The sequence below is a fragment of the Rhineura floridana genome, chromosome 14, assembly GCF_030035675.1.
Source record: "Rhineura floridana isolate rRhiFlo1 chromosome 14, rRhiFlo1.hap2, whole genome shotgun sequence".
Lineage (NCBI taxonomy): Eukaryota > Metazoa > Chordata > Lepidosauria > Squamata > Rhineuridae > Rhineura > Rhineura floridana.
The window spans coordinates 38,481,137-38,508,108 of record NC_084493.1 but is presented as its reverse complement, the minus strand read 5'-3'; the positions used below and the strand labels follow the sequence as shown (position 1 = coordinate 38,508,108).

The 26,972-nt window shown below is 47.7% G+C and overlaps 1 protein-coding gene across 7 annotated transcripts in view; it reads left to right on the top strand.

Annotated features, from left to right (window-relative positions):
* Nucleotides 1–19,522: 19,522 nt before the first annotated feature.
* CGNL1 (cingulin like 1) overlaps nt 19,523–26,972 on the top strand; it is a 100,436-nt gene continuing 92,986 nt past the window's right edge. Inside the window, exon 1 of one of the 7 annotated variants that reach the window (XM_061594883.1) lies at nt 19,523–19,758. The gene's annotated coding sequence lies outside the window, so the exon portion shown is untranslated. Of the gene's footprint in view, nt 19,759–22,186; nt 22,927–23,253; nt 23,347–26,972 lie in introns of those variants that run through there. The other 6 variants (XM_061594882.1, XM_061594877.1, XM_061594880.1 and 3 more) reach the window with 6 other exon arrangements.

Below are 26,972 nucleotides of genomic sequence, written 5' to 3'. Positions count from 1 at the left end.
TACTTCCAGGTTTGCAGCACAATCCTTTACATATTTACTCAGAAGTACGTCTCATTGAGTTCAATGGGACTTTCTTTCAGGTAAGTGTGCAGAGGACAGCAGCTTTAGCTTTCTTTGAATGAAAGACCCTTGGATTTGCATTATTCCTAAATGTCTAAGCAGATCATACTGAAAAGGGGGGCAGACTTCAAAAAACAGGCAGCAAGGCTCCCAGGCATCCTCTATAACACTCTTTCTCACACACATATTAGTCCAGAGCACAGTTCATGAGGTGAATTGGCAGGTCAAGGAAATAAAGTAATACTAAGGGTCTTTGGTCAGCTTTCTTTCAGCATCACTTAGGCCAAACCATTCATAATAGTATTCTCATAATAAGCCATTTCAAAAAGTGGGGCTGTGAATCACCTGTCACTAATGGATTTATTTGTGTTTCATTATTAAAATAAGTTATATCCCACCTTTCCACTATCAAATAACACTCAAGGTTGATAGCAACCTCCTGTCCCTAGAAAAATAAAAGTAAAACAATAATCAATAAAATAATTTAAAACCTGAAAGGGTATGGCAAATAATGAAAACACTGGAATGCATCAAAAAGTACCAAGGCTAATAAAAAGCCCACTTAAAGAAATGCAAGTAAAAAATCAAATTTTTGTGCAAGGTGTTTGCTGATTGCCAGAACGTGTTGGGGGGGGGGGACACACCTGATGCTTTGTGAAAATGCTTTGTTTCAAATTGTGCATTTCAAATATCGGGTGGACCTGGAAGATTTAAAACATTTGCATGTGTTTGTTTCAGCTCTGCCCACGGGAGTTTTAGGTGAGGGAGACACTTTTCTACTTAGTAACTTTGGCAAGCAGTCATGGGAAGGCGAGCTGAAACTAACAGACAAGGCCTGGGATGGCAGCAGGATGAAGCTCAGGGGTGCAAAAGTGGGTCCCAGCCCCAGTGTTCCCTGGGCTGCCGAGGTCCTGATCCTGTCCCTTGAAATAACTGCATGGCTTCTGCAAGGGAAAGTCCTGTCTCAGTAACCTATTTCTTTGAGAGTGTCAACAAGCATATAGATAGAGGTGATCCAGTGGACATAGTGTACTTAGACTTTCAAAAAGCGTTTGACAAGGTACCTCACCAAAGACTTCTCAGGAAGCTTACTCATGGAATAAGAGGAGAGGTCCTCTTGTGGATAAGGAATTGGTTAAGAAGCAGAAAGCAGAGAGTAGGAATAAACGGACAGTTCTCCCAATGGAGGGCTGTAGAAAGTGGAGTCCCTCAAGGATGGGTATTGGGACCTGTACTTTTCAACTTGTTCATTAATGACCTAGAATTAGGAGTGAGCAGTGAAGTGGCCAAGTTTGCTGATGACACTAAATTGTTCAGGGTTGTTAAAACAAAAAGGGATTGTGAAGAGCTCCAAAAAGATCTCTCCAAACTGAGTGAATGGGCGGAAAAATGGCAAATGCAATTCAATATAAACAAGTGTAAAATTATGCATATTGGAGCAAAAAATCTGAATTTCACATATACGCTCATGGGGTCTGAACTGGCGGTGACCGACCAGGAGAGAGACCTCGGGGTTGTAGTGGACAGCACGATGAAAATGTCGACCCAGTGTGCGGCAGCTGTGAAAAAGGCAAATTCCATGCTAGCGATAATTAGGAAAGGTATTGAAAATAAAACAGCCGATATCATAATGCCGTTGTATAAATCTATGGTGCGGCCGCATTTGGAATACTGTGTACAGTTCTGGTCGCCTCATCTCAAAAAGGATATTATAGAGTTGGAAAAGGTTCAGAAGAGGGCAACCAGAATGATCAAGGGGATGGAGCGACTCCCTTACGAGGAAAGGTTGCAGCATTTGGGGGTTTTTAGTTTAGAGAAAAGGCGGGTCAGAGGAGACATGATAGAAGTGTATAAAATGATGCATGGCATTGAGAAAGTGGATAGAGAAAAGTTCTTCTCCCTCTCTCATAATACTAGAACTCGTGGACATTCAAAGAAGCTGAATGTTGGAAGATTCAGGACAGACAAAAGGAAGTACTTCTTTACTCAGCGCATAGTTAAACTATGGAATTTGCTCCCACAAGATGCAGTAATGGCCACCAGCTTGGACGGCTTTAAAAGAAGATTAGACAAATTCATGGAGGACAGGGCTATCCATGGCTACTAGCCATGATGGCTGTGCTGTGCCACCCTAGTCAGAGGCAGCATGCTTCTGAAAACCAGTTGCCGGAAGCCTCAGGAGGGGAGAGTGTTCTTGCACTTGGGTCCTGCTTGCGGGCTTCCCCCAGGCACCTGGTTGGCCACTGTGAGAACAGGATGCTGGACTAGATAGGCCACTGGCCTGATCCAGCAGGCTCTTCTTATGTTCTTAACTGTATCTGCCCTGAAAATGCAATCCAGGGAAAGAGACATTTGTTTGGACTAGTCAATGAAAGGTAATTGATTAAAAAATGAGTGGAATTATAAAGGAATGAAGCATATATTTGCATTAACTAACCTGGTACAAATGGAGATAAATACCCATCTGAATTTTGGCTTTCTTAAGTATATGAAAGATTGATTCATGTATGTTTGTGTATTTTTCCTTAATTTGTAGTGCATGTTTTTAATTTCAATAAAAGGAGTGGGAGAGAAAAAAATGCAACTTGCTTCCTTACCGCTGGTGCCTTGTTCACGAGCCCTTGTGGCCTCGCTGTGAGACACTCTGAAGAAATTGCAGTTGAGCCCCACACCAGACAAAAGGGCAATTCACAAGAGCCCAAACCTGTTCTCACACTCCCACTATTTCACAAAGCATTTGCTTCATTTAACTGTAGCATTTTCATCACTATGGATAACAATAAGTCCTTCTTCAACTCATTGATGGCCTTGCAGCTAAAAATATGCTCTCTTTAGGCCGCCTTTAACTTGCTAGACAGAAACACCAGATAACTCTTGAAAAACTCCCAGCATACTTTTAGAAACAAAGATAGGTGGTTACTCTTACGCAGTTCCCACATAAAAATGCAGGAGGATTTTTAAAGAAGAGGGAAAAGGACACCTTGGTCCTGTTGCTGCCTTTTCCATGGAGAGGAGTCTCCCAGCAGGTGCTGGAATGCTATTCATACTTACCCGTTGGTGCTGCTTTGAAGTGCTGCCACTGTAAAACTTCAAATAACCACGAGGGTTGGCTTTCTGTGCACACCAGTTGGAAGCATGTTCCATTCAATTCAACGGGGCTAACCTGTGAGAAATGTGATTCGGATCAGTCAGGTGCTGGCCGATACGGGTGCAGGTACACCACTCCCTCCAGCTCCCAGCTTGCCATGTTACGCTCCAGATTGGAAGTGGAAGGAGCAAGGCTGAACTTGCATAGAGCTGGGACTGGCTGGCTGGCAGGGCTTGCAGCAGAACTTTCATGTTTGTTCACTTATAAAAGTGTTTGTATACCGTCCCCTTGCAGAATCAGGGTGGTGTACAGCAGCATAAATCATTTAAAAACAATACAGAACAACAATTATAATGACTGGCTACTCAACAAACATTTTAAACTGCTGTATAGACCTACCGGCAGAAAAGGTCTTCAAGAGACGCCTGAAAGTCAAAAGTGAGGATGCTTGCCAAATCTTTGCTGGAAGAGTGTTCCACAGCATGGGGCCAGCGACGCTAAGGACAGAAACACTTTCCCTGCGCTGCCAGTTCCAGTATGTCGTCATCTCTGTCTTCTGAAAAGGAGGAGCACGCGACACTAGGCAAACCCCACCCCTCTTTACTCTAAAACTCAGTGAGAGCAGCTTGGGTGCATTTTCTAAAATTCAGCTTCACAGAGATTTCACAACTGATTGGCAGATCAACCGTTCTCCCTCCAGGTGTGGCCAGTGGAAACTCTTTGCTCTGACGACTAGTGTGTTTACAGCCTAAATGCTCAACTTCAGGGTGAGGCCACTCAGGCCTCTGTAACACAGGGGGTGGCTAACAGCACTCCTCCAGATGGTCTATAGCGTTTTGCCGATGGCTGTGAGCACACTAGGCGCCTACAGCAAAGCATTTCCATAAGCCACAGCTGGAGGGGAAACGGGCTGAAGTGCCGATCAGTTGTGAAATCTCTTTGAAGCTGAGTGTTTTAAAAAAGCAGTCAAGTTACTCCCACCAGGTTTCTCAGTAAAAAGGGGTGGGGTTTGGCTGGTGTTGTGTGCCCCCATTTTCAGAAGAGAAAGGTGGAAACACACTGGAACCGGCAGACGAGTGAGTGTGTTTCTACCCTATATTGTGATATGGATCTGGGATGGGTTGGCTTAGTCTTGTATGAATGACTTAGTCTGTCAGTCTGAGAAGCTGGTTATGGATCTTCACTTCATTACAGGCACAACTGAGCATGAGATGGATAAAATCTAGAAGCACCTGCCTTATATTAAACATGGATCACATCTGTCATGTTTATCTGTTTTATAAGCTGAATGTTGGAAGATTCAGGACAGACAAAAGGAAGTACTTCTTTACTCAGCGCATAGTTAAACTATGGAATTTGCTCCCACAAGATGCAGTAATGGCCACCAGCTTGGACAGCTTTAAAAGAAGATTAGACAAATTCATGGAGGACAGGGCTATCAATGGCTACTAGCCATGATGGCTGTGCTGTGCCACCCTAGTCAGGGGCAGCATGCTTCTGAAAACCAGTTGCCGGAAGCCTCAGGAGGGTCCTGCTTGCGGGCTTCCCCCAGGCACCTGGTTGGCCACTGTGAGAACAGGATGCTGGACTAGATGGGCCACTGGCCTGATCCAGCAGGCTCTTCTTATGTTCTTATGTTCTTATATTGGTGTTGATTAATGTTTTGGATTTGGAAAAGGGATAAAAGGGGCTTTTCTACCAGGTGGCAGCATTGCATCACTTCAGTACTGTGCAACCCCTAAAACAAAGTTTACCAGTTCTGGACGTGCTAATTGACAGGGTGACATCATTGGGGAAGCTACTGTATTTGAAAGGGTCATTTTCTTTTCAGGTCAGCTGAAATGTTCTTTTTCAACCAACTGTAGGGGAGTTGAAAGTTCAGCAAGCTTTGCAACCACACAAGGTTCTGTAATCAGCATAAAGGTACCAGGAATTGGGCAAAACGGTGTCTTCTTCTTTGGCTTGCTCCAAAGAACAGCAGAGGCTGCTGGCAGGGCTGTTGGGTTGGGTTGCATCCGGCCCAGGGAGGAAATGGCTTCTGGCTTAATTATCTAGGGAGAATGTGGCAAAGGCAAAAGAACCATCAGTCAATATTTTACAGACCTTTCCCTTTATCAATGTGATAATGGAAGAAATACTCGTTTTGTATAATAAGGTCAGAAATATCCACTCATCGTTTGTCAAAACAAAAAACACAGGAGATGACAACAGCCATGGCTGTGAATGTTACAGAGGAAGGATGGAGCCATCAACTTCTCAGCAGCTTCTGGGGGCCATTTCAGTTGGAACACGATGATGAAAGGGGCTCTGGCCATCGGCCTCTTGACTCAAGGGATAATAACAATGATAACCTGTTTTCATTTCTGACTCTACAACTGAACGTGACTCAGGAACCAGCCTGTCAGGTATGGCTCAAATTCCATTTCATTGGGTGGCCTGTCCAACACAGACATCTCATCAGGGCCATCTCTAGGGGAGTGTGGGGTCCACCCAAGGCACTGGTCCTCTGCCCTCCATTGCATGTATCTGCCTTTGCCACACCCACCACCTTCCTCGCTGCCATGCTCTAGGAAGTGAGGAGGTGGAGAGCCTCACTGGATGGATGGGTTTGGCAGGAGGGCCCTCGTTTACACACACACACACACACCGGTAAATGGCCCCTCTGTGTCTCAGCCTCAGTTGATCACCTGGGAAACAACATCACAGTATGGTAAGATATTACACACGCGTGCACACTCACACACAATTTAAAACCAGTCTAGGTCATTAGGTGGGATGAGGTGAACAAGGGTGCCTAATTACATTGTTTAAGATGTCGGGGATGAGTCATCATTGATGTGCCACTTTTTCAATGTTTAAAGCACTGCAATTGCATTGCCAGGATTATTCCTAGAGAGGAGGGAGGGTTGGGTTTGAGGCTGAGTGGTAGTAGTTTTTGTAAGATAACCCGTGATTCATTCTCTCATGGACCCATTTGTTGCATAGCAACCAGCACACAGACACACCCCTGAGTGGATTCCTCTTTTTGCTGGGCAAATACAGGCAACTTTCTTACCAAGCAGTAAACATGGGGAAACCTGACCATTGGCAGTCTTACACACACACACACAAAAATAAGACGGCTCACACACTGGAATATATGGCAGAAAAACAAAATCACAGCATGTCTTCTTTGAGCCAGATGACCAAGCAAAACATCTGTTGACATCCTTCCTCTCTCTAGAGGCATGGCCTCTTTCTGTGAGGCTCACTCTATCTTGCCTTTGTCTTGGGGACAACTCTCAGCTCACACTCGCCACAACACAATTCCAGTGGCCAGGGTTTGTTGCTGGGGAGGGGGAGGTTTAAATGTGGGGAAAAACAGGCTGGACAATGCTGCACCCGTTTACTGACAGCAGGACTCATAATAATGGGTTGCAGCAGGCCAAGGTGGAGGACTCATAAATGCTAAGAGCGCAAAAGTGGAACTGTCCATGGAGGTTTTCGAAGAAAGTCTGCCCAAGGTACTTCCAAGGTGTCTGGTCTTCTAGGCGGGGGGCCAGACTACTGATGCTCCCTCGCCTTCGAACCCAAGCTTGGACCCCCTTTCTCAGCCTTGGGCAACCCACTCTCTTATCCACCCAACACTCCATTTGGAGGGCACATGCCAGCACCCGACATCCCCTCACTTACTCCCCTTGGCACTCGAGAACTTCTGAAGGGACCCTGATCTCAGTGCCATTCCATGTGGGTGCTAAATGGGCCTCCTCTCTGTTCCAGCCAATGCTCTGAAACTCGCCCTATGTGAAATCCGTGCAGCCTTCTCCCGGCCTGCTGTCTTCCTGAATTGTGTTCTTGAGCTCAAAAAGCCTTTGGGAATTGCTGAGATCTTAACCAGTTGCAATGGGGCTGGGGGAGGGTTGATCACACTGCTGCTTAATTGCTCAGTACAGTGGTTCCCAAACGTTTTTTCCCCATGGACCACTTGGAAACTGCTGAGGGTCTTGGTGGGTCGCTGAATGATTTTCTGCCTGTTGTAGTAATTGTAATGCTCTGTGCTAGATCCTGTGTGTTTTTTAATTGTATTTATTGTGGCTTTTATTTATATTGTAGTATAATATAAAAGTAGCCATGAAAAACAATTAAAATCAATATGAATATTTAATGCGATGGGTGCATATGGGACAGAAATGGGAGGGATTTGGGGGAGGTAGGTTGGAAAAGGCCAGTCTGTGCCACGGTGGGCTGGAAATGCTTGTCTTCAAAGCATGCCACAGATGGGATCTTAGTTACCTACAAAAATCCCTTAAAACCTGTTAGGGTCCCCCCCCTGCATAACTGCTGTTTTGGCTCTTTTTCTCCCCAAATCTCCTCATGCATAGGAGGCCCCACCAAGATCAATGTTCGAAATGCACCGGACAGCAGCCTTAGAAGGTTCATCCTCTACTCGGAAAGGACCCTAATTGTGTCCTGTGGTTCACAGCCTTGAGATCTCTTGGATGGAGCCCTCCTTGCCTTGTGTCTCTCAGTGCAGATGATGCTGGGTGCCAATGCAGATTAAAGAGGGCTACAAAATGGGGGTGGAGTGGGGAGAGAGGGCAAAGGGAGCATGGTGGGCCTCAGAAGGGAACAACCGTCGCCATGCCTTGCGGCTGCCAGAACCTTAGCATGCAGGCCCAAATGCCGGCAGGGCCACCAGAAGGAGTGTCCCTTGTGAGGAGGGGAGGCCAGGCGACCCGCCTTCTGCAGCTCCTGCGCTAGGATGAGCCGGGTAAAAGACATGGCTCCCCTCTCCCTCCCCTGGGGACTTTTCATGTCCAGGAATGCAGCCCTCCAAAAGGAGGCGGGTTTCGAAGGAGGAGGAGAGAGTGACAGAAGGGGAATGAATGGGGCCTGTTCTGCTGGCCGCAGGGCACAGCAGCTTCAAAACACGCTCTCTGCTGGTCCCAGCGCATCTCCACCTCTCTCTTCTGAAAACGGGGGCACACGAGGCTGCTCAAACCCCACCCCTTTTGACTGTAAAACCTGACAGGAGCAGCGCCAGTTTGGATTTTGTAAACATTCCCTTTCAAAGAAGTTTTGCAACTGATTGGCAGATCAACCCATTCCCCTCCAGGTGTGGCTAATGGACTAGCATGTTCACTAGTGTGAACTAGTGTGTGTTCACAGCCCAACTGAGCTCCATGTGAGAACAACCAACTGCACAAAGCAGTAGAAAGAGGGAGGCGCTGCTGCTCTGGCTCCGGCCCTTTTCCACAGATATGCTCCCACGGGCCACTATTTGGAAACCCTGGGCTCAGTGGCTTGGTTTTAATGTTTGGTATTATTTGTTGATGGGCTTGTTAGATGCCTGCTTATTGTGTGAACAGCTGTTTGGAATTTGGGGAGGAATGGTAGATAAATATTTTAAAATGTAAAATAAATCCATCTCACATGGCCCTGGGTTAGGGTAAAATGTGCACCCTTCCCTGCTGTATGTATCCAAATACCTGATGACAAAGGCTGCTGCTGGGCTTACTTGGCCTGTGCTGCATTTCCATGCCAGGCTTGCACAGCTTGTGATCAACTGCACTAACACACAGCCCATTGATTTCTGCCTTCTGAGGTGGCAAAAACAGGAGGATGGTTGAACCCTCCTGGCAGCTCCTTTTGGCTTCTGCCGGCCTGCAAAGGCCACTCCAGGGTGTATCATGGGAGGCAGAGAGATGCAGCCAAGAGTTCCTCCTTGCCCTTGTGCATCTCCCAGACTGGGGCAGACAGGAAACTTTCCCAGGGACCATGTCCCAGCTTGACACTCTGTGTGTGTGTGTGTGTGTGTGTGTGTGTGTGTGTGTGAGAGAGAGAGAGAGAGAGAGAGAGAGAGAGAGAGAGAGAGAGAGAGATTGCCCTCAGGTTCCAAAATAATCCTGAATTGGAAAAGGGTTCTTCTGAGCTGGATCACTGAGTACCCATTTTGTGTCTCCTTGCTTGCAGCCAACAACTTAATTTTCTAAGTTATGAGCCTTGATTTCTCTGATTTACAGATATTTTTGTGGGGTACAGAACCAGACCTTACATGCACTTTTACTGAAGTAATTTAGAAAATTTAAGTGCTTGGAAGGAGACCGTCATTGGGAACCCCCAGACAAGGCATTTTTAAAGTAATAGTTGTGTGTCCAAATGGATACCCAGACCCAGCTTTTGGACACCCTATGGACACAAACGGACACATAAAATTTAATCAATGACCCAAGAACACAAATTCAGACTGGAAACCACTAAGGGTAGAGGCACACTCCCTGTTCCGCCAGTTCCAATGCGTCTCCACCTCTCTCTTCTGAAAATAGGGGAGGGGACATGCCTCTAGGCAGACCCAGCCCCTTTTTACTGTAAAACCAGGTAGGAGCAGCTTGAGTACATTTCTTTTGAAAAATTCAGCTTCAAAGAGATTTTGCAATGATTTCATAATTGCTTGGCAGATCAACCTGAACCTGTTCCCCCTCCAGCTGTGGCTAATGGAAATGCTTTTATCTGGCGACTGGTGTGTTTACACCCTCAAACACTGACTAGTGGTATGAAATGTTAGTGACATTGAATAGAAACAGTAGAACATTTGTTGTCATGTGCCTCCAAGTCGACTACGACTTATGGCGACCCTATGAATCAGTGACCTCCAAGAGCATCTGTCATGAACCTCCCTGTTCAGATCTTGTAGAACATAGGGGCACATTAAGCAATAATTCTTAGGGTTCTTGCAAACCACTTTTTTCCTGAAAAACGTCTTAACAAAACTGTCTCTTATTTCTAATTTTTTTTATTATTATAATTTTAAAACTTCTTCCTTTTTTAATTTATTTATGTATATGTCATGGCCCTGTCAGAGGACTCCTCAGATGAGGACGACTCGGGAGTAACAGCAGCAGACCCAGGAGCAGCAGACTCAGAAGGAGACATGGAGGAGCCTCCTGAGAATCCAGCTCCTTCTCCCCCTCAGCTGCAGAGCACCCCAGATACAGCAGAGTCCCTGCAGCCAGACACAGACAGTGAACAGGATACTCCCCCCTCACCTGCAGAACGTAGACAGCAGAAGGTCAGGCAGAAGAGAGGCAGGCCTGTCTCCTTAAGGCCCAAACGCTGAGGACTCACACCTGCTGTCAACCTTGCTCTTTATAAGGCACACCTTGGCTGCAGCTTGTTGCTGACTGCAACATCAGGCGTGGCTTGTGTGTTCCTAGTTTCCTGGCACCCTCTTTCGGACTGACCCCTTGGCACTTGATCCCGGACCTCTACTGACCTCACTTCTGGACTCCTGACTCGGCAAGTATGCTTCGGACAAGCCTGGCCCTTATCAGATTCCCTCCTCCTAAGACCTGGCAGATTTATGGCCAGACTGCCGGCTAAGGACTTTGCTTCCCTGCCAACCACCCAGGCATTTCCAGCCCCCACCGGCACTGCTGACGCAGTGTAGAGCTGACAGTGTATATGTTTTGATTGTATCAGCTATATGTCAGTACATTGTAACAGGCATTTAAGAAGTTTTTGATTTATGCACTTAAGTAGTTTTTTAAAAAAAGAAAAGACAAAAAGAACTTAAGAAATGAAGTAGCGAAAACCCTCTCTCTCTCTCTCTCTGTGCTCTCGTTCTCTTCCGGGGTGGTTTTGTTTTTTGGTAAGAATTCTGCTACAGCAGGGTGTGGATCATCATCATCAGTTCCTATCCCATTCAGTGAAACGAACTCATTTCCTCATTTTCTCTATGGATGATAATGTTGGCCTGTGTATGTGCAGAAATAGTTGACTGAGGCGTAGGATGGTCTCAATAGATTCTGAGCAGATTAACTCCTTACATTGAACTACTACAGGTGATGCTTCAGCCTGTGGCTGTAGAGCATAAGAAAGTGGTTTTCTCTGAAGTGGGCTCTGGAGAAATATGAGGTGGTACTGCTGATTTTGGATCTGAACCTGGCTTACATGCTGCAGAGATAGCAGCAGTGCAGGCGAATAACGTTTTCTGCTGAATTTACTTGGGGGCGGGGGAAGGTCTGCCATCCGAATAGGCTATCGAGGGATTTTATTATTAGCGACTCAATTTCTTACTGAAATCACATTGCTCCAGGACTGAAATCCGGCATGTATTAAACTCATACATGCTCTGAGAAAAATGATATACAGTAGATGTCTATGGATGTCCAGTTTCAGTGTGTGGAATGAGAGAAAACCTCCTTTGCAGAAACATAAATTTTACCACAAAAATATAAACATGACATAAATATTTTATTTTCTGTCATGTCTAATCCCAGAACAATTATTCTGTGATCTTAAAGTTCTGGCATTAGAGGATTCAGTGTTTTTGGTTTTTATAGTGTGCTATGAAGTTTTTAAAATACCTTTTTTAAGTTTCTGCAAAACAAAAATAAACCCCAAATATATATTTGTAATACCAGAACAGTTGTGCTTTTTATCAGTTTCTCTAAGTTCTGAAATTATTATTATTATACAGCCACGAGAGTGGGTGTTGTATACTATAGTCAGCGTGGATTTTTCACATTCCGCAATGTTAAATTGAAAATACCCCCATGCCATTCTGATGCTCCCCATAAGCTCATTTCAAAACAAAAACTTACAAAACTTATAGTCCTGAATTCAGAAATACTTGCTTAACAACACTCTCAATTTTCATGGCGATACACAAAACCGTCAGAGAGAATCAAGAGTTCAAAGTGTAAAAAGAGAGAGAGATAAACCAGACCCCTTTTGGACTTTTTTCTCTGAGTTCTCATAAAATTTGGAAATTAATTTAAAAATCAGCCATGTTCATAGAGTACCTGTAATCCTATTACAGGCCTTGTCCCATACTCTGACTTTCATCTTCTGCTGTTTAAAAGTTTAAAAAATGCCTGGTTGATTTTTAATTAAGAAATTTTGCATTGACCTGAATGATAGTGTTGGGCATGCTCAGTAAGAACCAACTCTCAGTGTTCTAAAAGCCAGACTCACAGCTGCTTGGCTTGCCTACTCAGGGTGCCACGCCCATACCAGACTTTAATTTCACGTGAGACAGTCATGGCTTCCCCCAGAGAATCCTGGCAAGTGTAGTTTGTGAAGGGTGCTGAAAGGAGACTCCTATTGCCCTGACAGAGCTCCAGTGGCCAGAGTCGTTTAACAGTCAGCCGCTCTGATTGAAGCTCTGTGAGGGGAACAGGGCATCCCCTAGCAACTCTCAGCACCCTTCACTAACTACACTTCCCAGGATTCTTTGGGAGAAACCATGACTGTCCAAAGTGAAATAAAGGCCTGGTGTGCATGTGGCCAGGGACAGCTTTAGTTTAAATTTGGGTGGGAGGCTACACATGCCTGCTATAGAATAAAAAGGTGGGGGAAATGCTGAAAAGCAATGATACTGTTCACAATGTTTTCCTTTATTATTATTATTATCTTTATTTATATCCCGCCATTTTTCCAAAACTGGAACTCAGTTTCTTTTGGAAAGAAAAGGGGCTTCCCCTCTGCCCAGTGCCCAGTGGAATAGTGCCCAGTGGAATAATGGCACTGACAGTCAATGGACATGAGGGGTGTCTCAGTTTGCACAAGATAAAACAGTGGGAGGTGAAATATATTCTAGCAAAATTCTAGGCGTGCTCTATGTTTTTAATTGACCATGCCCACCTTTCCTTAAGTGGAATAGTTTAAGCATAGGAGGCTGAACACATGCATCTTGGGCAGGCCAAGTTTGTTTTTTCCAACAGCTAGAGTCATTGTTGAAGTAGCAACATATTGTAATCAGTGTGATTTTACATCAAGCTGCAGTTTCAGATTCAACTTTTAATGCACCCAAAATAGAAATAGAGCATAACCTCCAGTTTGAAACACAAAAGGCTGTCTTTACCATCATGTGACACTGACCATTAAAAAGGCTTTGAAATTAATAAAAATAAATTTATTTTATTTATTTATTTTATTTTATTTATATACCGCCCTAAGCCCAAGGGCTCTCTGGGCGGTGTACATAAAATAAAGCAATCAGGAATATATAAATACAATAAAACAATAGAATCAAACCAACAATAAATAATCAAACAGTAACAAAATACAACAATACATATAATGATACGCATTAAAATGCCTGGGAATATAAAAAGGTTTTCACCTGGTGCCGAAAAGATAGCAGCGTCGGCGCCAGGCGCACCTCATCGGGGAGACCATTCCATAGTTCGGGAGCCACAACCGAAAAGGCCCTATTTCTAGTCACCACCCTCCGAGCTTCTCGATGGGATGGTACTCGGAGGAGGGCCTTAGATGTTGAGCGCAGTGTACGCGTAGTTTCATATTGGGAGAGGCGCTCCACCAGGTATTGCGGTCCCATGCCGTGTAAGGCTTTATAGGTCAAAACCAGCACTTTGAATTTAGCCCGGAAACAAATAGGAAGCCAGTGCAGACGAGCCAGAACGGGTGTAATATGAGCAGACCTTCTTGTCCGCGTCAACAATCTGGCCGCTGCATTCTGGACTAACTGTAGTTTCTGAACTGTCTTCAAGGGCAGCCCAACGTAGAGCGCATTGCAGTAGTCCAATCTAGAAGTTACCAGAGCATGAACGACTGAGGCAAGGTCGTCACTGTCCAGATAGGGACGTAGCTGGGCTACCAATCGGAGATGGTAGAAAGCATTCCTTGCCACTGAGGCTACCTGAGCCTCAAGAGACAAGGAAGAGCCGATAAGAACTCCCAAGCTACGAACCTGTTCTTTCAAGGGGCGTGTAACCCCGTCCAGAACAGGGTGAACATCCACCATCTGGGCAGAGAAGGCACTCACTAACAGCGTCTCGGTCTTGTCTGGATTAAGCTTCAGTCTGTTAGCTCCCATCCAATCCATTATCGCGGCCAGGCAACGGTTTAGTACGTTAACAGCCTCACCTGAGAAAGATGAAAAGGAGAAATAGAGTTGCGTGTCATCAGCGTACTGGTGACAACGCACTCCAAAACTCCTGATGACTGCACCCAGCGGCTTCATATAGATGTTGAAAAGCATGGGGGACAGTACCGATCCCTGTGGGACTCCACAATGGAGAGTCCAGGGTATCGAGCAGTGTTCCCCAAGCACTACCTTCTGTTGACGACCCACCAAGTAGGAGCGGAGCCACTGCCAAGCATTACCCCCAACTCCCAACTCCGTGAGCCTTCCCAGAAGGATACCATGGTCGATGGTATCAAAAGCAGCTGAGAGATCAAGGAGAATCAACAGGGTCACACTCCCCCTGTCCCTCTCCCGACAAAGGTCATCATACAGGGCGACCAAGGCTGTTTCGGTACCAAGCCCAGACCTAAAACCGGATTGAAACGGATCAAGATAATCAGTGTCATCCAAGAGCCCCTGGAGCTGGTTGGCCACCACCCGCTCCAGAACCTTGCCCAGGAACGGAACATTCGCCACAGGTCTATAGTTGTTCAAGTTATCTGGGTCCAAGGAGGGTTTCTTCAGGAGTGGTCTCACTACTGCCGCTTTTAGGCAGTCAGGGACCACTCCCTCTCGCAAAGAGGCATTGATTACCTCCTTGGCCCAGTCGGCGGTTCCGGTCCTACCAGCTTTCACCAGCCAAGAGGGGCAAGGATCCAGCACCGACGTGGTCGCCCGCACCAGTCCAAGGATCTTGTCAACATCCTCAAGCTGCACAGACTGAAACTCATCCAATAAATAAGGACAAGACCATGTTCTGGATGCTTCATTGAATCCAACTGCTATAATATTGGAGTCTAAGTCCCGACGAATGCTAGCGATCTTGTCCTGGAAGTGTCCAGCGAACTCATCACAGCGGGCTACAGATGACTCTATAGTATCCCGAGGGCCAAGATGTAAAAGCCCTCGTACAGTTTTAAAAAGCTCCGCTGTGCGGGAGAGTGATGCCTTAATACTGGCAGCAAAATATCTCTTTTTTGCTGCCCTCACCGCTGCTGTATATCGCTTAGAGCAGACACTTACCAAGGCATAATTGCATTCGTCGGGACACAGATTTCTAGGATGAATAAGAGAAATGTAATTTTCTAGGTTAGATTCTCTGTAGGAGCAGTAGTAACACAGAAAAGAAGCAAAGTAAAAAGAACACCAACAAACATACAAAAGTAATTCTCCATCTTTGGAAATGGCAGCTGTTCACCATATGCTCAAAGGCACCTTACCAAATTCTTCCGAGCTACACAGGAAGTGGATTGGACTGTGAAAGACCAACCCAAATTCTGTTTGCATTCTGACAGACTTGTAGGGCAGTACAGTATCTCAGAGAGGAGGTCAGGTCTCCCGCTCCCAAAGCTGCCCAGTTTCTCTGTTTTTTAAAGTTTGATAGAAATATCTGTTGGCTATAGGTATGTTCTTAAACCGCAAGGTTTTTTTGCCTATTAGTAAATTATTGTTGTTAATTCATGCATTTACTGGTTGGTGGGCAGGGCAGTAAGAATTTGCTAGGCTAGTAACTTTTGCAAATGCATTTACAAGGCTGTATTCAACCTCTTTTATTAGACTGCGTCACTTTTGCTTCAGTCCGAATGTCAGGGCTTGTGCATGGTAGAGGCTTCCAAGGGGAAACCACCTGAATGGAAAATGGACATGCAGTAACAATTCCTTTAAAAATGCTCTGTCTCCATACATAAGGTTGACAGGGAGCAGGTGACCCTCCTTCATCCATTACCCCTTACTCTCTTCAGGTTTCTCCTTGTTCATGTCATTTCCTCTTTGATCTTGCCAGAATGGTGGTTTTCACATCATCTTGAGATTTGAATCTTTTTCTCATTTGATTCCATCCGTGATTTATTTTTGGCCCATCTAGCTGGTATTTGGGTAGAACAAGAAACTGTTTCATGGCAATTATTTTCAAGTAGATCTGATTAAGAATGACTTCAAATGCCCTTGCAAGGATTGGTTCAAATGCAGAATGTGACAGTCAGAAATCCAGCTTTCTGACAGCAAATAGGGCGCCCAATGCTCCTTTAGATCAGGAAGGTTGTGTCAAGTGGGGGTGGTGATGGTGTTAGAGCAGAGAAGCAGCATGGGGGCATGCTGAACCCTGAATTTCCTTCCTCCAAATTGCCCCCACTGGAAGTGGAAAATCCAGAATGGCATTCCCCACCAGTCAACATGGAACAGAGCTGACCAGAATATGCTTTGCACTAAGACTCAAGAAGCAGCAGAAGGAGATCTGTTCATTTATGATTATATTTATGATTGATATATTTATCTTCCAAGTGGATATAGGCTGTCAGAAAAGCTCCAGAAGAGGGCAACCAGAATGGTCAAGGGGATGGAGCGACTCCCCTGTGAAGAAAGAGTACAGCATTTGGGACTTTTTAATTTAGGAAAAAGGCAAGTAAAGGTGACATGACAGAAGTGTATACAATTATGCATGGTGTGGAGAGTGGATAGAGAGAAGTTTCCCCTCCCTCTCTCAGACTTATGAGAACTCCTAGACATCCAATGAAGGTGAATGTTGGAAGATTCAGGACAGACAAAAGAAAGTACTTCTTTACGCAGAGCATAGTTAACCTGTGGAGTTTGCTCCCGCAAGAGGCACTCACGGCCACCACCTTGGATTTAAAAGAGGATTAGACAAGTTCATGGAGGATAAGGCTATCAGCGGCTACTAACCACAACGGCTGTGCTGTTCCTCAATAGTCAGAGACAATGTTTCTGAAAACCAGCTGCTCTTGCACTCAGATCCTGCTTGCCGGCTTCCCATTGGGGCATCTGGTTGCCCACTTTGAGAACAGGACACTGGACTAGCCGGGCCCCTTTGGCCTGACCCAGCGGCTTCAGGGTGCTTCTGAGGTTCTGATGTCAGCTTGGTGGTCCAGCGTCTCCTTTGCCTACAGAACATGCCAGATCTTCAGGGAGAGGCAGGGAGACTCTTGCCCCTCTGACATCCTGGGCTCCAGGCTGTTTGGGGGCTTTACAGGCTGTGGAGCCCTCAGGGAGGATTTGGGGGCAGAAGCTGAGGGCTGCCCTCGGCCGACTGAGCAGGAGGGTCCCCCCAGCGCAGCAGAGCTGCCTTGCCAGGACTTGTGCAGACAGGCAAGGATGCCACACTGCAATCTCCAGAGGTCCAGCCACCCCTAGTTTCCTTCCCTGCCTTGGAGGCACTTGTGCTCCCCAGGGAGGCTCTTGCCTGGCTACTCTGGCTTTTGCCTAATTGCCCTGAAAGTGCTGATCTTCCCTGTTGATGCGTCTCGGCGGCTCCAGCCAGCCCCAGACACCAGGCTTGCTTCTCTGGGGGAGGATCTGTGGTTTTTCCCTTTTAATTGATGTCGGGCTGCGCTGTGGCAAGCTGGGGCAGCAACGTTGCTTGAACCCGGCTTTGAATTAGGGAAGCAGCACTAAAGTGGGATGGATGTTTCCCAGCGGCCTTTGGTGACATCACACTGCAGTGCTCAGTTTAGCCAAGGGGGGGCATGACATGGCTGGCCAGCATCTCATCCCTGCCACTTTCACCAAAGTTCTGGATGCAAGAGGTGCCCTAGCCTGACCACTGTTGTCCATGCACTGGTAACCTCCAGGCTGGGTTACTGTAATGCGCTCTGTGTGGGATTGGTCCAGAAGTTGTAGCTGGTGCAAAATGCGGCAGCAACACTGCTCACTGTGGCAGGGTATCACCAACATGTCACCCTGCTGCTGAAAGAACTGCACTGGCTGCCCATTTGCTACCACGCCAAGTTCAAGGTGCTGGTTTTGGTGTACAAAGCCCTATACAGCTTGGGATCAGGATACCTGAAAGACCGTCTTACTCCTTATATACCCAGTCGATCACTGCACTCTGCAGGTGAGGGCCTCCTGCAGATACCATCTTATCAGGAGGTTCGTTCTGCACAATTAGTGTGGCAGCACCTACCCTGTGGAATTCCCTCCCTTTGAATATTAGGCAGGCGCCATCTCTGCTATCCTTTCGGCGCCTTTTGAAGACTTTCCTCTTTCAACAAGCCTTTTAGGTTGAGACCTATCCCAGTCTGCGTCTGTGTTAGAATTGCTTAATATGTTTTTTAATAATGTTTTTAACCCTTTTTAAAGTTGTTTTTTAAAATGTTTTAACGCTGTTTTGTTTAATGTATTTTAAGATCTGTTTTTATGATGTCTTAAAGTGTTTGTAGTGCTCTGTTTGCTGCCCTGGCTCCTGCTGGAAGGGTGGGATACAAATTAAATAATATATAAATAGAGTCGCTGGCCTGGGATTGCCAGTGCAAGGCTGTGGGGCAGACAGACATTCAAGCTGTTTTAGCATCACAGGGACAGGTGAAGCCAGACCTGTTGCACTGTCTGAGCCGCAGTGAGTTGAGCTGGCATGTCTTGGGACCTGACTGCTGATCATTCTTTATTTAGAGTAGCACCCCCCTTCCAGGATCCCAGGGTAGTTTATAGGTGAAAGGGAAGAAGTGGTAGCCATTAAGTCCACTCAGCAGCCCTGAATCACAGCCCCCATTTAGGATGCAGTCCTAAACATGCTTCCTAGGGAGGAAGCCCCACTGAGCACTGGGCAACTGACTCCCCAGGAAACATGCATGGCGGTGCAGTAGTGTGGATTGGTGCTGTTTATTCAGGCTCAGTGCAGTGACCCCAGAGATCTCCTCTGCAGAGTCTGTGCCAGAGAAACCAGAAGGAATCTTTGACCCTCCTCTCCCTCACGGGGGCATTTCAGGCACGCTATTTCTTGCTTTGACATATTTCTTCCTCTCACTCCTTTTAGGATCAAACTGTCAAAAGGCGCCTCACCGCAACATCAGCCCAGCCTATCCATTAATTGAAAGCTTTACCACCGGAGAGGGCGGGTGCGCCTCTCCCTCTTCAGCAGCCATAAGGGTTGTAGTCAGCCAAGTCCTACTCAGAGTAGACCCAGTGAAATTCGCGAATCTAAGTCCTGTCTCTTCACTTCAGTGGGTCTGCTCTGCGTGGGACTAGCACTGAATGCCGCGCTTTGACTTCTTTACAGCAGTAAAGTTAGAGCCGCCCTTTCCCCGGGCCTCCTTGGGGAAGCGCCCGCCGACTCTTGCAGGGAAAACTCCAGGGCGTTGCGGGGTCCAGCACGAGGGCTGGATGGGGCTTGAATGCTCACCATGGCGTTGTTAGTCTTTAAGGCATCACAACGCTCTTTGCCATTAAATCCACGTAAACCTATTCTTCAAAAATCAAATATAGGACAAAACTGCCAGAGACCCAGCAGAAAGGGGCTTCCGAAACTTTGGCTCTTGTTCGGTTTTCGTCTCCTCTCCAGGAATAGCCAGCCCAAAAGGAGGCCCGCGTCGGGGCGGGGCGGCCTCGGTCCTGGAGGCAGGGCGCTCTGCACATGCCTGTCGCACCTCTGCCTGGGCGGCGTGATCCGAGACAGCCCAGCGGGTCTCGGCGGCGCGGGCACTTGGGCGCTTCCCAGGAGAGAGGCCGGCGGCGCGCTTGGAGGGGCGAGCGCGCCCCAAGCATGTGCAAAGGGCCGGGGAGGGCGCGCCTCCCCTTCCCGGCCCCGCCTCCGCCCCCACCCGGGGTGGCTCCCCGGCCTCGGGTACCTCCCCCGACGGCCTGGAGGAGGCGGGCAGAGCGAGGCAGCCGCGCTCGGCCGTGCCTGGCTCGGAGCCGGAGGACAAGCTTCCTCGACGGGGCGCGGGAAGGAGGAGCGGGACGCCGACTGTAGGTGCGGCCGGCCGCGAGGGAGCGCGGGGGGGGAGGAGGAGGAGGAGCGGCGCTCTGTACGTGCTCTGGGACGCGCTTGGCCGCTGGTGGGAGCGGGCCGCCGCCTCGGCGCTGCTGCTGCTGTCGCTGGGAAGGACTCGGCGCCGTCGGAAGGGCTCGGGCAACCCCGAAGCTTGCGCGGCGCCCTTTGGATCCCGGCAAGGGGCGGAGGAACGGGGAGGGGGCCTCCCTCAAGCACTAGGCCTGGGGGGCAAGGTCGGGGTGACGCTCCCGCGCGAATGGGGGGATGGGGGTTGCAGTGGGGCTTTGTGTCTCCTCTTGGAGCCCCCCTCGGGTCCCAAAATCGCGGCCCAGGCCCCTCCCCCTGAGAGCTTCCCAGCATCTCAAGAGCATTCGGATCCCTCTCCCCCCCCCCCGCCTTCTAAGTATAAATGCCAATTCAGGGTTTCATTGACTACTTGGAGGGCAGAATTACTACATATTTAAAATTATGAGGGGCAGCAGCTGAGTAGACGAGCCTTCGCCAACCGGGTGCCCTCCAGATGTTGCTGGGTTCCCCCTCTCCTCAGCCCCCCAGCATTGTGCAGCTGTGCTGGCTGGGAGTTGCTGGCCTTCGGCATCTGGAGGGCACCAGGTTGGGGAAGGCTGGGGCATTGGTCTGTCTCCCACACACCGCGAAGAGGATCGGGCCCAGTGGCAAGCGAGGCTGTCTCTTTGGCGACTCAGCGTCCCCCAGGAACAGCGGCTGCTGTTGGGATATCCCAGTTTTAGGAAGCACAGCGGTTAAAGCCCCCCACCCCACCCCGCCACCCCTGGTCAGTGGCAACTTGAATCCAGGCCTGAATCGCCTCCCTTCTGGGCCTCTGAAGGGTGTCTGTTACGGCCAGCTGATTCTTGGGCTCCTGGTGCTGGAGGAGGAGAGATGCTTCGGGGTGGGGGTGGGGGGTAGGATCCTCCCCTGCTTTTCTCACCTCCACAGTCTTTAGTGAATTCCTCACATTCCTGGACCACAAACGTCTTTCATTTCCCAGCCTTTCCTTTATTTTTCAGTTTACTTATTCTTGACAAAAGGGGCGCCTCTCTGGTACATGACTGCTGGCATGTGCTTTTGCCTGCCCTGTCATCTCTTTGTCTTTGTGAAATGTAATTGCAACTTTCTTATTAACCTTGAGTGCGTGTATTTCTGTATGATGACAGCTTCAGAGAGAGGCAGCTGTGCAGAACATTAGCAGCCACTTGGAGACACGTGGACCAGTATTGGTTGAAGATAAGTTTGCCAGTAACACTGGCATTTCCCCAAACACCCCCATCATTGTTTTTAATTTTTTTAAAAAACGTTTTGGAGTCCCTTCACCCACCCACCCCAACCACTGAAGGAAGGGTTTGTCCTCTGCAAAGGGGCGCCTGCCTTGACGGTGTGTGAGCTGCACTGTTAGTTTGTTGGGCCAGGGTCAGCAAGCCAGGGCACAGCTTCTGCTGAGTTCATCTGGGGTCAGCAGACAACTCACCTGTCTAAGGTGGGCCACGCACCCACTGTCAGCGGGGAAGGAAGGGAAACTCTGTTTCTTAAACTGCAGCACCTTTGGGCACTCTGAGACCATTGCCGTGTTGAGGTTAATTCCCTGTCATCTCCTGATAGGACTGGGAGTGTCCCCACCCCTGCCTGAAAGTCTGGAGAGCCATTGCTGCCAATCAGTGTAGACAAGACTGGGCTGAGTGGACCAAGGGTCTGACTCCATATATGGCAGCCTCCTCAGTTCCAGAGCGTTACCTGTTCTAGCAAGCTCCGGGCGGGCGCTGCAGGTGCAAGGGGCACTTGAGAGTTGTGTGCCAGTGCGGGTCACAGGAAGCTTCTCTGCTGTCAGACTGTACTTCTCATTGAGAAAAAAAGAGTCCTGTTTGTGGGCTGTATCACTTGTTGCTGCACCCAGCCTGGGAACCGGTCCCCTCCCCTCCTCCAGGTGAACCGTTTGGCCATCCTCCCTTCCAGCTCCAGCTAAAAACTGTTTTGGGTTTGAATTTATTATGCTTAGCTCTCATTTTACTGCGGATTTGAATTGCTGCTGCTCGTTTTGGTTTTTAATTATTGTGTGTGGTTGTTTTTAATTATTGTAGTTATTAGCCACCTTTGGGGATTTCTCAAACTGAAAAGTAGGTGATAAATTCTTAAGATAAAAATAGATAAATAAGCCTCTGAGAGGCCCCCATCTCAGGCAGAGTTCCCTGAAAGACAGTTTTCAAATCAACTAGATTGGAGGAATCTGATGAAACCTTCTGATTGAATAGAATCTATAGATGGCCAGGGATGGAGCGATGGTTTGCATTTTTGTTCTTAACAGAGCAATTTTTTTGTTCATTTTTTTTCCAAGAAAGCCTGTACATGTTCTCTTTGCAGTCGTCTCTGCTTTTTGAGGCGGCTTTTCCCGTTTTGAGGCATGTTGCAATGTTTGCTGCCAATTTCTGCTTTGGAAGGATTCTCCCAGTCGGGAGAGGATTTTAGTTGCCTGTGGAGTTTATGATGGACATCTGGCAGGGGGTTCTGTGAGACTGGTCTGGTCTCCTTTATTTATGGTATTTACGCCCCACTCTTCACTGAATAATTTCAATCCCAAAGCGGGGAATAAAGTAATAAACAGAGAAAAACAATATACATAAATTACAAAATTGTATAAACAGGTCCAGTAGACAAATTAACCAGTCTGCCATCAGGCAAGCAAGCGAAACTGCAATGAGAGCAAAAATAAAAGTTTCCAATTTAAGCAAATAAAACATAAACACAGGACATTCAAACAGATTCAACCACCAATGGTCTGAGCCACCGTTCCCACCCCAGTCTTTCAGCTATGGCAGCCCAGTCACTCTCCCCACTGCGTGGCATTTGAGCAGCTCCACACCTTCCATCCCCGCTCTCCAACCCATCCAAGCGCTTCCCCTGAGTCGTGTGAATCGTTGCCCTCAAGCATCAGCAGCAACCCAATATGGGTATAGTGGTTAGAGTGTCGGACTGGGATCTGGGGATCCAGGGTTCAAACTCCCACTCAGCCATGAAGCTTGCTGGGTGACCGTGGGCCAGTCGCAGTCGCTCAGCCTAACCTACCTCACAGGGTTGTTGTGAGGACAAAATGGAGAGGAAGGAGATCCATCTATGCCGCCTTGAGCTGGAAGAAAGGTGGGATATGAATGAAATAATAATAATAATAATAATAATAATAATAATAATAATAATAATAATAATAATAATAATAGAACCTCCCACTCTTTGTCCACAGTGGCAACAGAGCAAGCCCTAGAAACAAACAAGCAAGCACAAAAGAGAGAGTAGCCACAAGCTCCAGCTGGGGTTCCTGTGCCGTTCCCAGTCCTGGCAAAGCTCACAGCCCTCAAGGGCAGCAGGGCTGCCGGGGAGGGAGGTGCCGGTGGATTTGCTGGCCTCTTCTGTCTCTCCTCCTTGCCAGCCAGCACAAGCAGCATTCAGTGTCCTTCACTTCAGAAGTCAGCCGGAGGAGGAGGGTGCCTGCCCCACCATTAGGGAGAGTGAGGTTCCTGTGTCAGGCAGCTGTTTGGGGGCATTCAGACAGGGCAGCAAACGGTTAGCCATTTAATGTATTGCTTGTGCTTTTAATGCTACCGAGAGGGAGAGGCATTTAAGGGGTTTTCTGCCTCAAGCGCCAAATAACTTGGCTGGCTTAGTGTATTGGGCACCTTGACTTGGAGGGGGGCTACCATTTGGTGTGCCATCTCAGGCACAAAAATATGCTGGTTCTGGGTCCTGCCATGGAGAGCATCCTTTCTGATGAAAGTGGTTGGAAAGGAGGCCCTGCCCGCAATGGTCTCCCTGACTCAAGTTGGCTCAGTTTCAAGCAGGGCCTCCTCTGTGTTGGTGCCTTCCTTGTGGAGTCCCTGCCTCTCAAGGGGCTTGTACTGGGCTGTCCCTCATATGTCTCCTCTGCAGGAAGGTCCACTGAGTTTGCTGGGGTTTACTTCCAGGGCAATTTATACAGGGTTGCAGCCTGAGGAAGGGAGTAAAGTGCCGTTCCCTTCCCAAGGCATGTGGGACTGCCGAGGAGGACTGCTGATTTTAAGATTATGTTTTTGAACTGTGGTCTGTTGAAGTTGTTAATGGCTTCTTGGTTTTACGGTAATACTCAGTCCTGATTCTCCTCTGTGCCATCTCTTCAGCCAAATGGAGGCAAATAAACCTGAAGAATGAAAAATATGCCCAGACTCCACAGTGAAGGCTGCTTGGGCATATCCTTTTGGTGGGGGACAGTGTGCCTTTTAAACTTGCCTGTGCTTGAGGATTTTTGTTTTTTAATTTAGAGAGTGTTGTTGCTGTATTTTTTAAAAAACAATTGTTCTTGTGCTGATTGTCAGTTTACATTTGAGGGGCAGGCCTTAATCCTATTGGAAGCAAAGATGAGAGGAGGGGGAATTGCAGGGTTTCCCCTCTTTGATGTCTGTGCACTTGAGAGAGACACTTCGCCCCCCCCCCAATTCTATCTTGTAAAGTGACGTCGTCTTTGCCTGGGAACTGCAAAGGGATCTTTCCGTGTTTGTCCCTGCGCTTGTGTAAAACTTCACATTGACCACTCTTCCGGAAGTGGTTGGTTAGAAGTTGAAGTAGAAGGCTAAAATGGTCACGGTGGTGGGACCATTGCAGGGCTCGCGCCCGCGCAGACATTTGTGGCTGTTGCGTTGCCTCTCTCTGGCAGTGGATGTGGGACTGTTTTGGGGTGCTCTTTAAAGAACACAGAAGGAAGGAAGGAAGCTTCCTTTTCCTAACAATATGTGGACACCATTGTTGATGTCTCCTTTGAAGCTCTTACATCAGGATGGCAGGCATTTTATGCAGGAAAATAAATGAACTTGTAAGCAGGGCTGTGGAGTCGGTACACCAGACCTTCGACTCCGACTCCTCTATTTTTCTACTGTCCGACTCCGACATAAATGGCAAATGTATATTAACTAGTAATAACAAATTTACTGTAGTAAAATGGTAGCACAAGGCATTTCATCACCACCACGCGAATCATCAGGCTAGATTGATAGAACATAAAATTTGTTTATTTGATTAAAATTTCTGAACAAATTTTTTTCCCTAAATTCCCATGAAAGTTTTTATTTTGAAGTCGTAGTCAGTACATTTCTGCCGACTCCGACTCCACCCAAAATTGCTTCCGACTCCACGACTCCGACTCTACAGCCTTGCTTGTAAGGCTAGGATTCAGGGCATGTTTGTGTTTGCTTCTCCACTCTGTAACTGGAATAGAAGTGCTTCTTCTTCACCAGGTTGACAGCTGTGAGTGACCTCCAAGGCTAGTGACGCACGTACAATGGTCGCTGGTTCTGACTGGAGTTTCTGGCTGTGCAGTGGTGGGGGGGACACCTCAGGCCTGGGGCTGAATGTGGTCCGCAGTCCTCTTCCACCAGGCCACGCCCCTCACCAGGCCACACCCTTTACCAGCCCTGCTCTGGCCCTCATCAAGGCCTTGAGCTGTGACAATTCCTCTTGCTTGTTTGAATGGGAGTGTGTGAGTGCAGACAACTTGGACTTCTGCATGGTTGGAATGCAGCCTCCTGTACAAAGGAGAGACTCGCACGTCCTTGTGCTGCCCACTTTTGTCTCTGCCAACCACGGAGATAAAGTTCCCAGGAGGTTCTCCACAAAGGAATGCAGCCCTTGTTCTGAGAAAGGGTCCCCATCCCTGCTGCAGAGAGACAGAACCTTATTTCATCTGCTATATTTATATCCTGCCTTTCCTCCAAGGAACTTACCGGTTTCCACCCCTTCCATTTTATCCTCACAACAACCCTGTGAGGCAGGTTAGGCTGAAAAACAGACCCATATTCACCCATGTGATGAGGTTCATGACCGGGGGCGGGGGGAGGGAGGAGATCACTCAGAGTTGAGTCTGGGCCTCCCTGTCTTAGTTCATCACCCCCCCACCCCCCCCGCACCCGATCATAGAACAATGTGAGGTAGAAACTTTTATCTAGGTGTACTTGTAGAAAGGCAGAGATAGTAATGTTGCTTCTTCCTTATGGAGTTTTAATTTATTTAATATATACTTGTTTAGATAAGCAACCTTTGAAAGAGAATTCACACATTAGAAAGGGCTGCAGTTAAGCAACCAGATGTTGGAAAAACCCTGTCATTGTGGGTCTCAGGATGGAAAAGTCGGCAGGACTTGAATTGACCTGTCATTATCAGAATGTTAGGGTAGGAGATGGAAAGGAAGGCATCTCTTTCAGAACACTGTTCTGAGCAACTTGCAGAAAGCTTTGGGGAGCAACCCTGTCCATTTTCATCTGCGGCTCTTGGGTTAAGAGAAGGCTGCCGAGCGCTTTTTGTGACTTACACTGGCAAAATCTGAGACTTGCAAAGAATTAGATTGCAGGGGTTAGGGGCTGTCAGGTGCTCCTTTGGCAAGCCCTCTGTGCTCCTGCCCGCCCAAGTCTGGCGTGGGAAGCGCTCCACCTTGCATAAAATGAGGCTCAGCTGGTGCTGCTGTCTTGGACTTTTCATGCTCAGTGGCAGAAAGCGTGCTTAAAGGCTTGTCAAAAAGCTGGGCACAAAATTCTAGAGTGCAGAAATGTGTGGCTCATTGTAGGTAGAGGTGTGTTTGTGTGGCATGATTTGCTAACCCAACTTGGTTTAACATTAACATTAAACTTTGACGAGGAGTAGGGGACTTCCTACAAAATAAGAGTGTTAAAGCTTTGATATTGGTTGAAAAACTGGAGGCTGCTCTGACACAGCTTGGTGGCTTCTAAATTCATGAAGCGATTGCAATGTTGGCTTTTTGCAAACTACCGGCTGCAGCCCCTTCCCTTGTAGGTTCAATCAAGAGCTGCAAGTACAGGATCCTGAGAGCCTCTCTGAAGGCCGCAGCTGACCAGTTGAGTGGGAGGCCCTGGAGGATGGTGCTAAAAGTGATGAGTGCAGAGTTTGTATTCAGTTCACACGTGCACTTTGGCATGTCCTGCCTTGTGTGCTGGGAAATGGGGAGGAGGGGTCTGGGAAAATATAACTCAGAGGGAAAATGAGAAGGAGAAAATGTGGGCTCACTCCATCCAAAAGGAAGCAATAAAAAGTTGGTGGTTGTATCTGGAAAAAACCCTTTTTCTTTCACCACTGTTCTGTACCTGTGTGACCCTTGTTGCCTCTCCCAAGAGCACCCTCTGCCCAACTTCCACTGGGAGCCACCCTTGGCT